This window comes from Scyliorhinus canicula, chromosome 7 (genome assembly GCF_902713615.1).
Source record: "Scyliorhinus canicula chromosome 7, sScyCan1.1, whole genome shotgun sequence".
NCBI lineage: Eukaryota > Metazoa > Chordata > Chondrichthyes > Carcharhiniformes > Scyliorhinidae > Scyliorhinus > Scyliorhinus canicula.
Window position 1 is genome coordinate 107117470 of NC_052152.1, and position 12215 is coordinate 107129684.

At 51.5% G+C, this 12215-nt stretch overlaps 1 protein-coding gene across 1 annotated transcript in view; it reads right to left on the reverse strand.

The window, feature by feature from the left end:
* Positions 1 to 12215, reverse strand: part of cdadc1 (cytidine and dCMP deaminase domain containing 1) — a 150303-nt gene that overhangs the window by 66974 nt on the left and 71114 nt on the right. The gene's annotated exons all lie outside the window — the stretch shown is intronic.

Here is a 12215-nt window from a genome sequence, read left to right on the forward strand (position 1 = left end):
TTGACCATATCAGAAATGCGAGGGAGGGGGTACGCGTCGAGCTGCGTGTACCGATTGATGGTCTGACTGTAGTCCACGATCATCTTGTGTTCTCCCCAGTTTTAACTACTACCACCTGTGCTCGCCAGGGACTGTTGCAGGCCTCAATAATACCCTCCCGAAGCAGCCGCTGGACTTCGGACCCGATGAAGGCCTTGTCCTGAGTACTGTACCGTCTGCTCCTGGTGCCGACGGGCTTGCAATCTGTGGTCAGATTGGCAAAGAGGGAGGGAGGCTTAACCTTGAGGGTTGTGAGGCCGCAAACGGTGAGGGAAGGTAGGGGCCCGCTGAATTTGAGGGTGAGGCTCTGGAGGTTGCATTGAAAATCCAGGCCTAGTAAGAGTGACGCACAGAGGTTGGGGAGAATGTACAGGCGGAAACGGTCGAATTCCACACCCTGTACAGTGAGTTTAACAAGGCAGAAGCCCTGGATCGGGACAGAGTGGGAACCGGAGGCCAGGGAGATCTGCCGGTTGGCGGGATGGAACGCAAGGGAGTAGCGCCTTACCGTAGAATGAAGCTCTCGGTGCTCCCAGAGTCGATGAGGCAGGAGGTCACGTGGCCGTTGACGAGCACTGTCGTGGAAGAGGGTGCCAGGTTGCGAGGATGGGACTGGTCGAGCGTCACAGAGGCGAGTAGTGGGCGATCGGCCGACAAGTCTGGTGAGTCCAACGAGTAGCGGCAGCGACCTGGGTCCCGTCCCGAGGAGAGGACAAAATAGCGGCGTCTGGCGGCGGCCATGATGCGCACCTGGCGGCGGCCATGATGCGCACATGGCGGGGGCGGCGAAAGATGGCGGCGCCCACTGATCGCATGTGCGGTCGGGGGTAGCGGGCGGCAGGGCCCATTGTGCGATCACGATCGGCTGAGGCGAGGGGGGGTTACGGGCGCGATAGCGGCAACCGTTCGGGACCGGCACACCGCTGCAAAGTGGCCTTTCTTGCCACAAGCTTTGCAGGTCGCGGTGCGGGCTGGGGAGCACTGACGGGGATGCTTCTGCTGACCACAGAAGTAGCAGCGGGGACCCCCAGGGTGCGCGGTGCAGCGAGCACGCAAGCGTAGTGTGCAGGAGCGGTTGCTGGGGGGGCCGGATCGCGCATTACCGGAGGCGGCCGTCATTGATAGCACCAGAGTCTTTGTATCCGCGAGATCGACAGCGGCCCCTTCCAGCAGTCGTTGCCGGATGGGGTCCGATGCAATGCCTGTAACAAAGGCATGCCGCATGAGTAAATCTGAATGTTCTGTGGCCATGAGGGCCTGGTAGTCGCAGTCTTGTACTAGAGGTATAAGGGCCCTCCAAAAAGTCCTCAGTTGACTCACCTGGCTGTTGGACGCGAGTAGAGAGTAGATGTCTCGCAAACAGGGTGTTCGTCGACTGTGCGTAGTTCTCTTTGAGCACTTCCATGGCCCGGGCGTAGGTAGGCACGTCTCTAATTAGTGGAAACACACTGGAGCTGAGTCTTGAGCAAAGAAGCTGTCGTTTCTGAGCCTCCGAAGGTGGAGGGTCCGTTGAAGTGATGTAGGCCTCGAAAACTGCAAGCCAGTGAACAAAGTCTTTCCTGGCGTGGGGCGACTGCGGATCCAGCTGCAGGCGGTCAGGTTTAATCCTGATGTCCATGGTGTAAGGAAAATCTCACTGTAATAAATTGTGGCACTAACAATTGTACACAAAGACTCGAGTGATGTACAAGAGAGGCTTTATTACAGCGAGATGCTATTCCTCCGGCGGCAGCTGTAGAATGGCATCTCAGTGAAATTTACGAATATTTATACTGCTCCCTGTGGGCGGAGCTAGCCGGCAGGGGCTTACCAGAGAAACCTGTACTACAGGTACGGCCATACATCCCCCGACTGCAAACACACATATATACAGTGGTTGGATCACCACAGAAGCAAAAAGCAGTCTTCAACTAAAATAGTGGATGTCGACAGTACAGTGGAAGTGAGTTTTAAAGTGCATGTACAATGTCTTATTAAAGCAACCGTAGTTTTGCACGAGAGCCACAGCTCCGGGCCAATTAGGCTCCCCGTGACTCTAGAGTAAATTGAGCTCCCTTATTAGCAAGGAACAAACCTGGACTTAAAAACCCCGGCCTGGGTATGTGCTGGTTATGCGGGTCCCTTTGGGGTGTGGTGGTGTACAGAGTTTAATTCTACATTCAAAAAACCTTTGTTTCCTTTACACTCCCACGTGGTTGCTTCCTCGGATCGAACAGCCTTGAGGTAATATTACTGGATTTTTATTGTTAAATGTCCATAAGAATGTGCTGGGTGGGGTTAACTTGTGGGTCTGATCAAGCAGAGAGTCTTTTTGTAAGACTAATTTTTTAAAAATAAATTTAGGTTACCCAATTATTTTTTCCAATTAAGGGGCAATTTAACGTGGCCAATCCACCTACTCTGCACATTTTTGGGTTGTGGGGGCGAAACCCACGCAGACACGGGGAGAATGTGCAAACTCCACACGGACAGTGACCCAGAGCCAGGATCGAACCTGGGACCTCAGCGCCGTGAGGCGGTTGTGCTAACCACTAGGCCACCGTGCTGCCCTTGTAAGACTAATTTAACTGTGTAATTGTAGACTTGTGTGCTTAAGCGTTCTTCCCTTGTGAATAAATCTTTTACTTTTAATTCTAAAATCTCAGGTGTTACTGGACTTGCTGTTGAGATTAGTTTCCTTCTCATTTTCAGAATTCAAAAAAAAGGTTTGGCCCAGTAAGTCAAGTTTCCACCTGGTATTTGGTTTGCTTAACAATTTACATTGGCTATGGTCGTAACAGAACATAGTAGGAATGACAAATGTCTTGTTCAAATAAATTGGTTTTATGGAGGGTCTTTAAGGAAGCTGAAGGTGATGCAGGCATGTTTGAGAGCTTCAGCAATGAGTGGAGGCAAACAACATTAGTATGGTAGAATGTGGTCTTTATGTGGGTGAGGATGTGGGATCGGAAGGTCAACCCGGGGTTGAATGGATATATGGGGTGCAAACATTTTTGTTCATTCTGTAATACTGACCCAGGAGGGGAATGGAATTATTTTTTTTTAAGGGGCAATTTAGTGTGGCCAATCCACATACCCTGCATATCTTTGGGTTGTGAGGGTGAGACCCACACAGACACAGGGAGAATGTGTAAACTCCATAAGGACAGTGAGCCAGGGATCAGATCCGGGTCCTCAGCGTCATGAGGCAGCAGTGCTAACCACTGCACCACTGTGCCGCCTAGGGGAATGGAATCTGCAGCAGGGTTTCAGAGTTGTGGACTGAACAGACACTGGATTTTATGCAAGTAATCTGACAACATGGAGGCAGAGGAGAGGTTGAGAGCGTTAGTGGGAAAAGTAGAGCTGAATGAGCCAGCAAACATGTGGAGACTGATTCCCGGTCAGGAGTTAATTAAAAACATTTGAAATCAATATTTTAAAAACCTTATCCACAGAATGAGATATTTCATGTTTGGTATCTCTGCAGAAGCTCAGCTACTGCTCTGTGAATTTGGTCTGGTATTGTTCAACATTTCCAAGAGTTGGAAATGTGATGAGGTTTGCGGGCAGGATTGAGGCAGGAACAGGCAAATAATCACAAAGAAAACAGTGGTTTATTGAAAACTCAGTCAACTTAAAATAAGTATTCAATGTTATTTTGGGCAAAGATGTTTCCACATTGCTGAGGGGGACTGGAGGTTATGCTGGGGTCGGAGGAGAATTGTATAAGGCAACAACAAAAATGTGTTGACAGAATTCTAGGTAGCCATACTCCCCATTATAAAGTTGCACACGGTTCTTGGGAGCGTGGGATTTAATTCCTTTCCATGTTTGAGCAACTCTGCCAAGACAACATTTATCACCTATGCTTAGTTTCCCTGAGGCAATGAAGTGTGGGACTGGAGCCACCTGTAAACCAGACAGGATCCCTCCCTGAAGGGTTAACAGAACAAAATGGTATTTTATGACATTCCAGCTGTTTTCATGATATTTCTTTTCTTACTGTCAGCCCAAATATTATCAGCTTTATTGAATAAAATTTCATGGCTCTGCATCCAAAGATGTGCAGGACAGGTGGATTGGCTTTGCTAAAATTGCTCCGGTGTTCATGGTTATGGGGATATTAATCATCTTTTATTATTGTCGCAAGTAGGTTTACATTAACAATGCAATGAAATTACTGTGAGTGGGCTAGGTAGGGTGCTCTTTCAGAATTCGGTGCAGAATGGCCTCCTTCTGCACTGTAGGGATTCCCTGATTCATGGGCAAATTGTTGTGGAATTCAAATGCATAGTCTCTTGGATTATTTGTCCAGTACCACAACCATTATCACCGATATAACATAGTTCCCTGATGTTCACCATCATCTCACAGCAGCCTATATACAGTGACAGTTTGCCCATCATGGCAATGGGGAAAATCTGCTGAAGCAATTCAAGATGTGATTGACACAAGGTGAAAACATTGTGTGAGGGGTCGGCAATAAAGATTTCCCCCTTGGCCCACTGCATCGGGCCATGTTGGTAAATACCTACACCAATTCTCGCCCACGTGAATCCCAGCCCAGAGGACCGGAGATTCACATGGGCATGGAGAATCTAGTGCCAAGCCAAATGGGTCAATTTGACCAATTTGCATCTGCCCACTGATGCAGCGCACAAACTTCAATGCTGCCATCAATGGGGACCAGAGCATCAGGCACCGATCCAGTTTTTTGGCCAACGCTGCATTCTCTGCCACATTGGGAACTCCGCTACCAGTGCACGCAACAGAGAATCCAGCCCAGTTATTGATACTGAAAGATTAAGCCAGGATTTTCTGGTGCGAGGCCGCCCCGCTATCACTGCCAGGGAAAACAAAAAAAAATAAATAATTGGCCCTCAACTAAATCTGCCATTCAAAGCAGCAGAACTGGAGAAGCCTGCCCATTGACTTCACAGATACAACATTTAAGAGTATTAACTTTTAACACGGGGTGGCACAGTGGTTAGCACTGCTGCCTCATGGCGCCGAGGACCCAGTTTCGACTCTGGCCTCTGTGTAGAGTTGGCACATTCTCCCCATGTCTGCGTGGGTCTCACCCTCACAATCCAAAGATGTGCATGATAGGTGGATTGGCCACGCTAAATTGCCCCCTTAATTGGAAAGTGTGTGTGGCGTGTGTGTTGGGTGTATGTGGGTTGGGGTGGGAGAGCCCATTGTGGGCAGGACCACATTTTTGCATATTAGAGTGAGACAGCCCACCTGTTGGGGGAGACGGGGTACGTGGTTACGTCAGGGGCCTCGGAGATCGGGATGCCATTTAAAAATGGCATCCTGATCTCTCACTATACTGAAGAGCTCTAGAGCCTCTCTGTGTAGAAAGTGGGGCTATGTGCAGCCTCGGCCACGCATTCTCCGCCGAGGCCCCTTACTTAATGCGAGTGCCATTGTATCATCATGTGTTTCGTGCCGCTGGGATACACACAGCTAAACGCACTCGCTATGGAGTTTCTTCCTATTTAGTTCATTTGCGCCCTTTACCTCAGAAATGCTACATTACAATTCAAACTGTATAATTGCCTGAAATAATGTTTCCGATGACAGCTCCCTTCTCGTTGTTGGAAGGAGGTTTTCGGTGATTGGGTTGGGCCGGGGGGAGGTCATCTTAGCAAGTTATGGGAAGATTTTAGAGGAGGATATGGCATCACTGGAGGGGATTAAGACCAAGTGGGAACATAGAACAGAGAACAGTACAGCACAGAACAGGCCCTTCGGCCCTCGATGTTGTGCCGAGCAATGATCACCCTACTTAAACCCACGTAACCCGTATACCCGTAACCCAACAATCCCCCCATTAACCTTACACTACGGGCAATTTAGCATGGCCAATCCACCTAACCCGCACATCTTTTGGACTGTGGGAGGAAACCGGAGCACCCGGAGGAAACCCACGCACACACGGGGAGGACGTGCAGACTCCACACAGACAGTGACCCCGCCGGGAATCGAACCTGGGACCCTGGAGCTGTGAAGCATTGATGCTAACCACCATGCTACCGTGAGGCCCCAAAGAGGGAGGAGGAATTGGGGGTGGCATTTAAGGAGGGGTTATTGTGTGAGTTGTTATGCAAGGTGAATGCCTTAATCTCATGTGCGAGGCTGGGGTTAATACAGTGAAAGGTGGTGCACAGGGTGTGGTGAATGTAATTCACACTGTATTGTATTGTATAGTATTATGTCCTTGTGGGCTCTGTCTGTGAGCCATTGCGCGGCTCTGCCTATAGGGGGAGATGAGGAGCTTGTACAGGGCTCCACCCTCGGCTCCTTCCATGGCCCCGCCCACTACCGGAAGTATAAAGTGCTGCAGCCGTGTGAGCCTGCCCTCAGTTCTTCTGGTCGCAGGCAGGCTCAGTTGTAAGACTATTAAAACCACAGTTTACTTCCAATCGTGTTCCGAGTGAATTGATGGTCACATCAATTTAATATTCTTAGAAAAGTTGAAGAAAACTACTATGGAATCAGCCCTGAAACCTGATCGACTAGAACTCGAGCCGCAGGCTGCTGAGGCGAAGGAAATCTTCCAACACTGGCTTCGGTGTTTCAAGGCCTACCTGGCTGAATCGAGCACCTCCGAGACTACAGAGGAGCAGAAACGCAGCCTACTGCATGCACGGGTGAGCCATCGCATCTCTACGCAACTCAATTGTACCACCTCCTATACGGAGGCCCTTGCTATGCTCGATCGATTGTACGTGCGGCCGATAAACGAGGTCTACGCGCGGCACATTTTCACTACCCGCCGCCAGCGCCCCACAGAGTCGCTAGAGGACTTCCTGCACGATTTAAAAGCCCTGGCTCGGGACTGCAACTTTCAGGCTGTAACAGCCTCCCAGCATATGGAACTCGCTGTCCGTGATGTATACGTTGCGGGGCTCCGGTCTAACTATGTGCGCCAGTGACTACTCGAGAAAGGGGCCCAGAACTTGGAGGGCACGGTAGAGCTAGCAACTACTATGGAGGTCGCGTTCCACAGTCTCAACTCATTCCCCGCAGACCAAGCGACCCCATCGTGGACCCCCGCCCAGCGACTGCCCCAGGCCTGTGCCGCGCGGCCACCCACTCACTATGGAGTGCCAGCGTGCTATTTCTGTGGCCAGCCCCAACACCCACGGCAGCACTGCCCGGCCTGCAACGCGGCCTGCAACGCGACCTGCAGCAGCTGCGGTCGTAAAGGACATTATGCCAGAGTATGCCTGGCGAAATCGAAACCCTCTAACTCCCCCGCAGTCCAGAGCACTCACCCCCACCAACACGCAGGCCCGCAGACCCCGTAATGCTGCAGCGTGTCTGCCGACTCCGCCCGACATGTGCGACTCATGGGGGCTGCCATCTTGGCAATCTTCCTCCACGCGGCCGGTCTTGTGCGAGTCATGGGGGCTGCCATCTTGGACACCATCTTCCTCGGCATCCACCACGTGCGATCCACGGGGGCGGCCATCTTGGGCGCCATCTTCTTCATCACCCGCCACGTGCGATCAACGGGGGCCGCCATCTTGGCCATCAACCGAAGTTCACCTCAACGACTATGACCTCCGCAGACAGTCATGATGACTGCCACTCCAGCACTGCTGATCAAGCCGCCGACTACCCGCAACTCAACACAGTCACGTTGGATCGTCCGAAGCACCTCCAGAGCTCGATGATGTCCGTTCAAATCAACGGGTATAGGACACCGTGCCTCTTCGACTCTGGGAGCACCGCGAGCTTCGTACATCCTGACCTAGTAAGACGCTGTTCGCTCCCTATCTTCTCTGCACGGCAAACTATCTCTCTCGCCTCGGGCTCGCACTCGGTCCACATACAAGGGCGCACCGTCGCGACCCTAACGATTCAGGGCGGCAGCTACTCTAATTTCCAGCTGTATACTCCCCAACCTCTGTGCCCCACTCTTACTCGGGCTCGATTTCCAATGTAACCTCAAGAGCCTCACACTCAGCTCCGGCAGACCTCTACCTCCACTCACTATATGCAGCTTAGCGATTTGAAAGATCAACCCCCCTCCACTCTTCGCTAATCTAACGGCTAACTGTAAACCAGTGGCCACTCGCAGCAGGCGGTACAGCCTAGAGGACAGAGTATTCATCAGAGCCGAAGTCCAGCGGCTCCTACGTGAGGGATTCATAGAGGCCAGTAGCAACCCCTGGAGAGCTCAGGTGGTGGTCGTCAAGACCGGGGAAAAGTTCCGAATGGTGGTTGATTATAGCCAAACCATTAACCGGTTCACGCACCTCGATGCGTACCCGTTCCCCAGAATTGCAGACATGGTCAACCAGATCGCCCAATACCGCATATTCTCCATGGTGGATCTGAAGTCTGCTTACCACCAGCTCCCAATCCGCCCGGAGGACTGCCACTACACGGCATTCGAGGCAGATGGCCGCCTCTTCCATTTCTTCCGGGTCCCCTTTGGTATCACGAATGGGGTCTCGGTGTTCCAACGAACAAAGGACCGAATGGTGGACCAGTACGGGCTGCGGGCCACGTTTCCGTACTTGGACAATGTCACCATCTGCGGCCATGATCAGCAGGACCATGACGCCAATCTCCACCGATTTCTCCAAACCGCCCAGAAACTCAATCTCACCTACCCTCACCTTAGCACTACAAGACTAGCCATCCTCAGCTATGTCGTGGAAAACGGAGTCCTGGGCCCCGACCCGGACCGTATGCTCCCTCATTGTCCCAGGGCCCTCCAGAGGTGCCTGGGATTCTTCTCTTATTACGCCCAGTGGGTCCCCCAGTATGCGGACAAAGCTTGCCCACTATTTAAGACCACACTCTTCCCACTGTCAGCAGAGGCCCGCCAGGCCTTCAACTGCATCAAGGAGGACATCGCCAAAGCCGCCATGCGGGCGGTGGATGAATCCATCCCCTTTCAGGTGGAGAGCGACGCCTCAGAGGTCGCTCTCGCCGCCACTCTGAATCAGGCAGTGAGACCAGTCGTCTTCTTCTCCCGAACCCTCTCCGCTTCGGAACTTCGACACTCCTCAGTCGAAAAGGAAGCTCAAGCCATTGTGGAAGCCGTACGGCACTGGAGGCACTACCTCGCAGGTAGGAGGTTTACCCTCATCACCAACCAAAGATCGGTTGCCTTCATGTTCGACAACTCGCAACGGGGCAAAATAAAAAACGATAAAATCTTGCGGTGGAGGATCGAACTCTCCACCTATAATTATGATATCATATATTGACCGGGGAAGCTCAACGAGCCCCCAGATGCCCTGTCCCGCGGCACATGCGCCAGTGCGCAAGACGGCCACCTGAAGGCTATCTACAATGACCTCTGCCACCCGGGGGTCACCTGGCTCGCCCACTACGTCAAAGCCCGAAATCTGCCTTTCTCCACCGAGGAGGTAAAAGCCATCACCAGGGATTGCCCGATGTGCGCGGCGTGCAAACCGCACTTCTATAGACCAGACAAGGCCCACCTGGTAAAGGCTTCCCGGTCCTTTGAACGCCTGAGCATCGATTTCAAAGGGCCACTCCCCTCGACCAATCGCAATGTGTATTTTCTCAACGTCATTGACGAATTCTCCCGCTTCCCCTTTGCTATCCCGTGCCCCGATATGACCTACCACACAGTCATCAGAGCCCTGCACAGTGTCTTCACCCTGTTCGGTTTCCCCAGCTACGTACACAGCGACAGGGGTTCGTCCTTCATGAGCGACGAGCTGCGTCAGTACCTGCTCGACAAGGGCATCGCCTCGAGCAGGACTCCCAGCTATAACCCCAGGGGGAACGGGCAGGTGGAGAGGAAGAACGCGACGGTCTGGAAGACCGTCCTACTGACCCTGCGGTCCAGGAATTTCCCGACCTCCCACTGGCAGGAGGTCCTCCCCGACGCGCTCCATGCAATTAGGTCCCTCCTATGCACCGCCACCAACCAGACCCCTCACGAATGATTATTTGTTTTCCCTAGTGGCACTACCACGGGGGCTTCGCTCCCATCTTGGTTGAGGATGCCAAGCCCGGTTCTCCTCCGGAAGCACGTCCGGACACACAAAACGGACCCGCTAGTAGAGAGGGTGCTACTGCTTCACTTGTACCCCCACCACGCCTTCATTGAATACCCCTACGGTCGTCAGGACACCGTTTCCCTCCGGGACCTGGCGACTGCAGGATCCAGCACTACCACCACCGCCGAGGTACCCCTCACACTACACCCCACCCGACCCCCCACGCCCTGCGCCCCCGTGCCTATAGGTTTCCTGCGCCCCCCCTTCGCCCGTCACACCGGTCAGGAACGAAGCTTGGACCGAAACACCCCCGGAGTCCACCCTCATACCCACATCGACGTCACCACCCAGCCACCCGAAGAGGCTGCAACCCCGGTGCTCCGCTGATCCTAAAGGACGACTCGGCTACCGGACCAGCTCAACCTGTAGACCCGTCACCCCCGCCGGACTTGATTTTTTTTAACAGGGGGTGAATGTGGTGAATAATTCACACTGTATTGTATTGTATAGTATTATGTCCTTGTGGGCTCTGTCTGTGAGCCGTTGCGCGGCTCTGCCCATAGGGGGAGATGAGGAGCTTGTACAGGTCTCCACCCTTGGCTCCGCCCACTACCAAAAGTATAAAGTGCTTCAGCCATGTGAGCCTGCCCTCAGTTCTTCTGGTCGCAGGCAGGCTCAGTTGTAAGACTATTAAAACCACAGTTTACTTCCAATCGTGTTCCGAGTGAATTGATGGTCACATCACAGGGCAAGCCTGATGAGGTTGAGGATGAGCCGGTTGTTTGAGGGGGTCGAGGACACTTGTGAGCGGTGTGGGAGAGGTCTGGTCCTGCCCGAAGTTAGAGAAATTTTGCGGGTGGTTTTTCAGCACCAGGTTGTCGATGTTGCACTTGGATTTGGAGTCCAGTCTCCTGAGGGCCATATTTGGGGCATGGGGTTTGCCTGAGTTTGGGAGCGGGGGCAGACGTTTTAGCCTTGCCTTGCTGATTGCTCGCAGGTGGTCCTGTTGGGGTGGAGGTCAGCCTCTCCAACAGTGCCTCAGTATAGCTTGGGGCCTGATGGAGTTCCTGTATTTGGAGAAGGTTAATTTTACCTGGGGGTGGAGGGAGAATTGAGATGTTCCACAACAGATGTTTATTCTTCACTTTAAAAAGTTGGTTACCGTCAGCTACTTGGAGGAGGGGGTGCTATTCCTTAAATTATTATTGGGGTGTTGGTTGGTAGAGTGGGAAGTGGGAGGTTCTGTTACTCTACACAGTGTTGTTTTCTGTACAAAATGTTATAATGTTAAAAACTCGATAAAAATATATAAAATGAAAATAATAATTTCTGAAAATAAGTGCCCATTTTTGATTTTCTTTCACCATGTTATTCGTGACTCTGTATTGTTTATATAGTTTCCAACTGATTGTTAGTAATTGCCATAATTGTACAATTCCCACATGACTCTTTCCCCATTTACAGAATTTAAGAACTGGAACTTTCAATTGTTGGATTCTTTTTTAAAAATATAAATTTAGAGTACCCAATTCATTTTTTCCAATCAAGGGACAATTTAGCATGGCCAATCCACCTAGCCTGCACATCTTTGGGTTGTGGGGGTGAAACCCACACAAACACAGGGAGAATGTGCAAACTCCACACGGACAGTGACCCAGAGCGCTGTGAGAATTGTTGGATTCTTTATTGTCTGGTTGACATGCAATATGAGTTATTGAAATGCACTCTAGATACTTTGGTTCACAAGGAAGGGTGAACAATGTTACTCCTTTAGATTTTTGCCTGGCTGCCAGGTTCTCTGAGAATTACAATTCCACAGGATACCAATAAAAACAAACTGCTATAAAGCAACCTAATCTAGAATTTATAACTTTGCACTTCAAAGGCAGAATCTAATCTTGAGGAATTGAGCAAGAACTCCAGCACCAGGTTTCCAGGTGGAAAACATGGGGTGAGAAGGGTGGAGGAGTGAAAGAGAGGGCGGTAGTGAACTGGGAGAAGGAAGAGAGGGAGGGAGTTAAAATGATCGGAAAGGACAGAAATGGGAGAAGTTTTAAAGGGATAGGTCTGGCAGAGGGATAGAAGAGAAGGATAGGTGGGAGAAGAAAGTGCTGATGAAAACAAAGTCAGATGGGGGTGGGTAGATGAATTGAGGCATGAAAAAGCCAATCTGAAGGAGAGATACAGCCAGTAAGG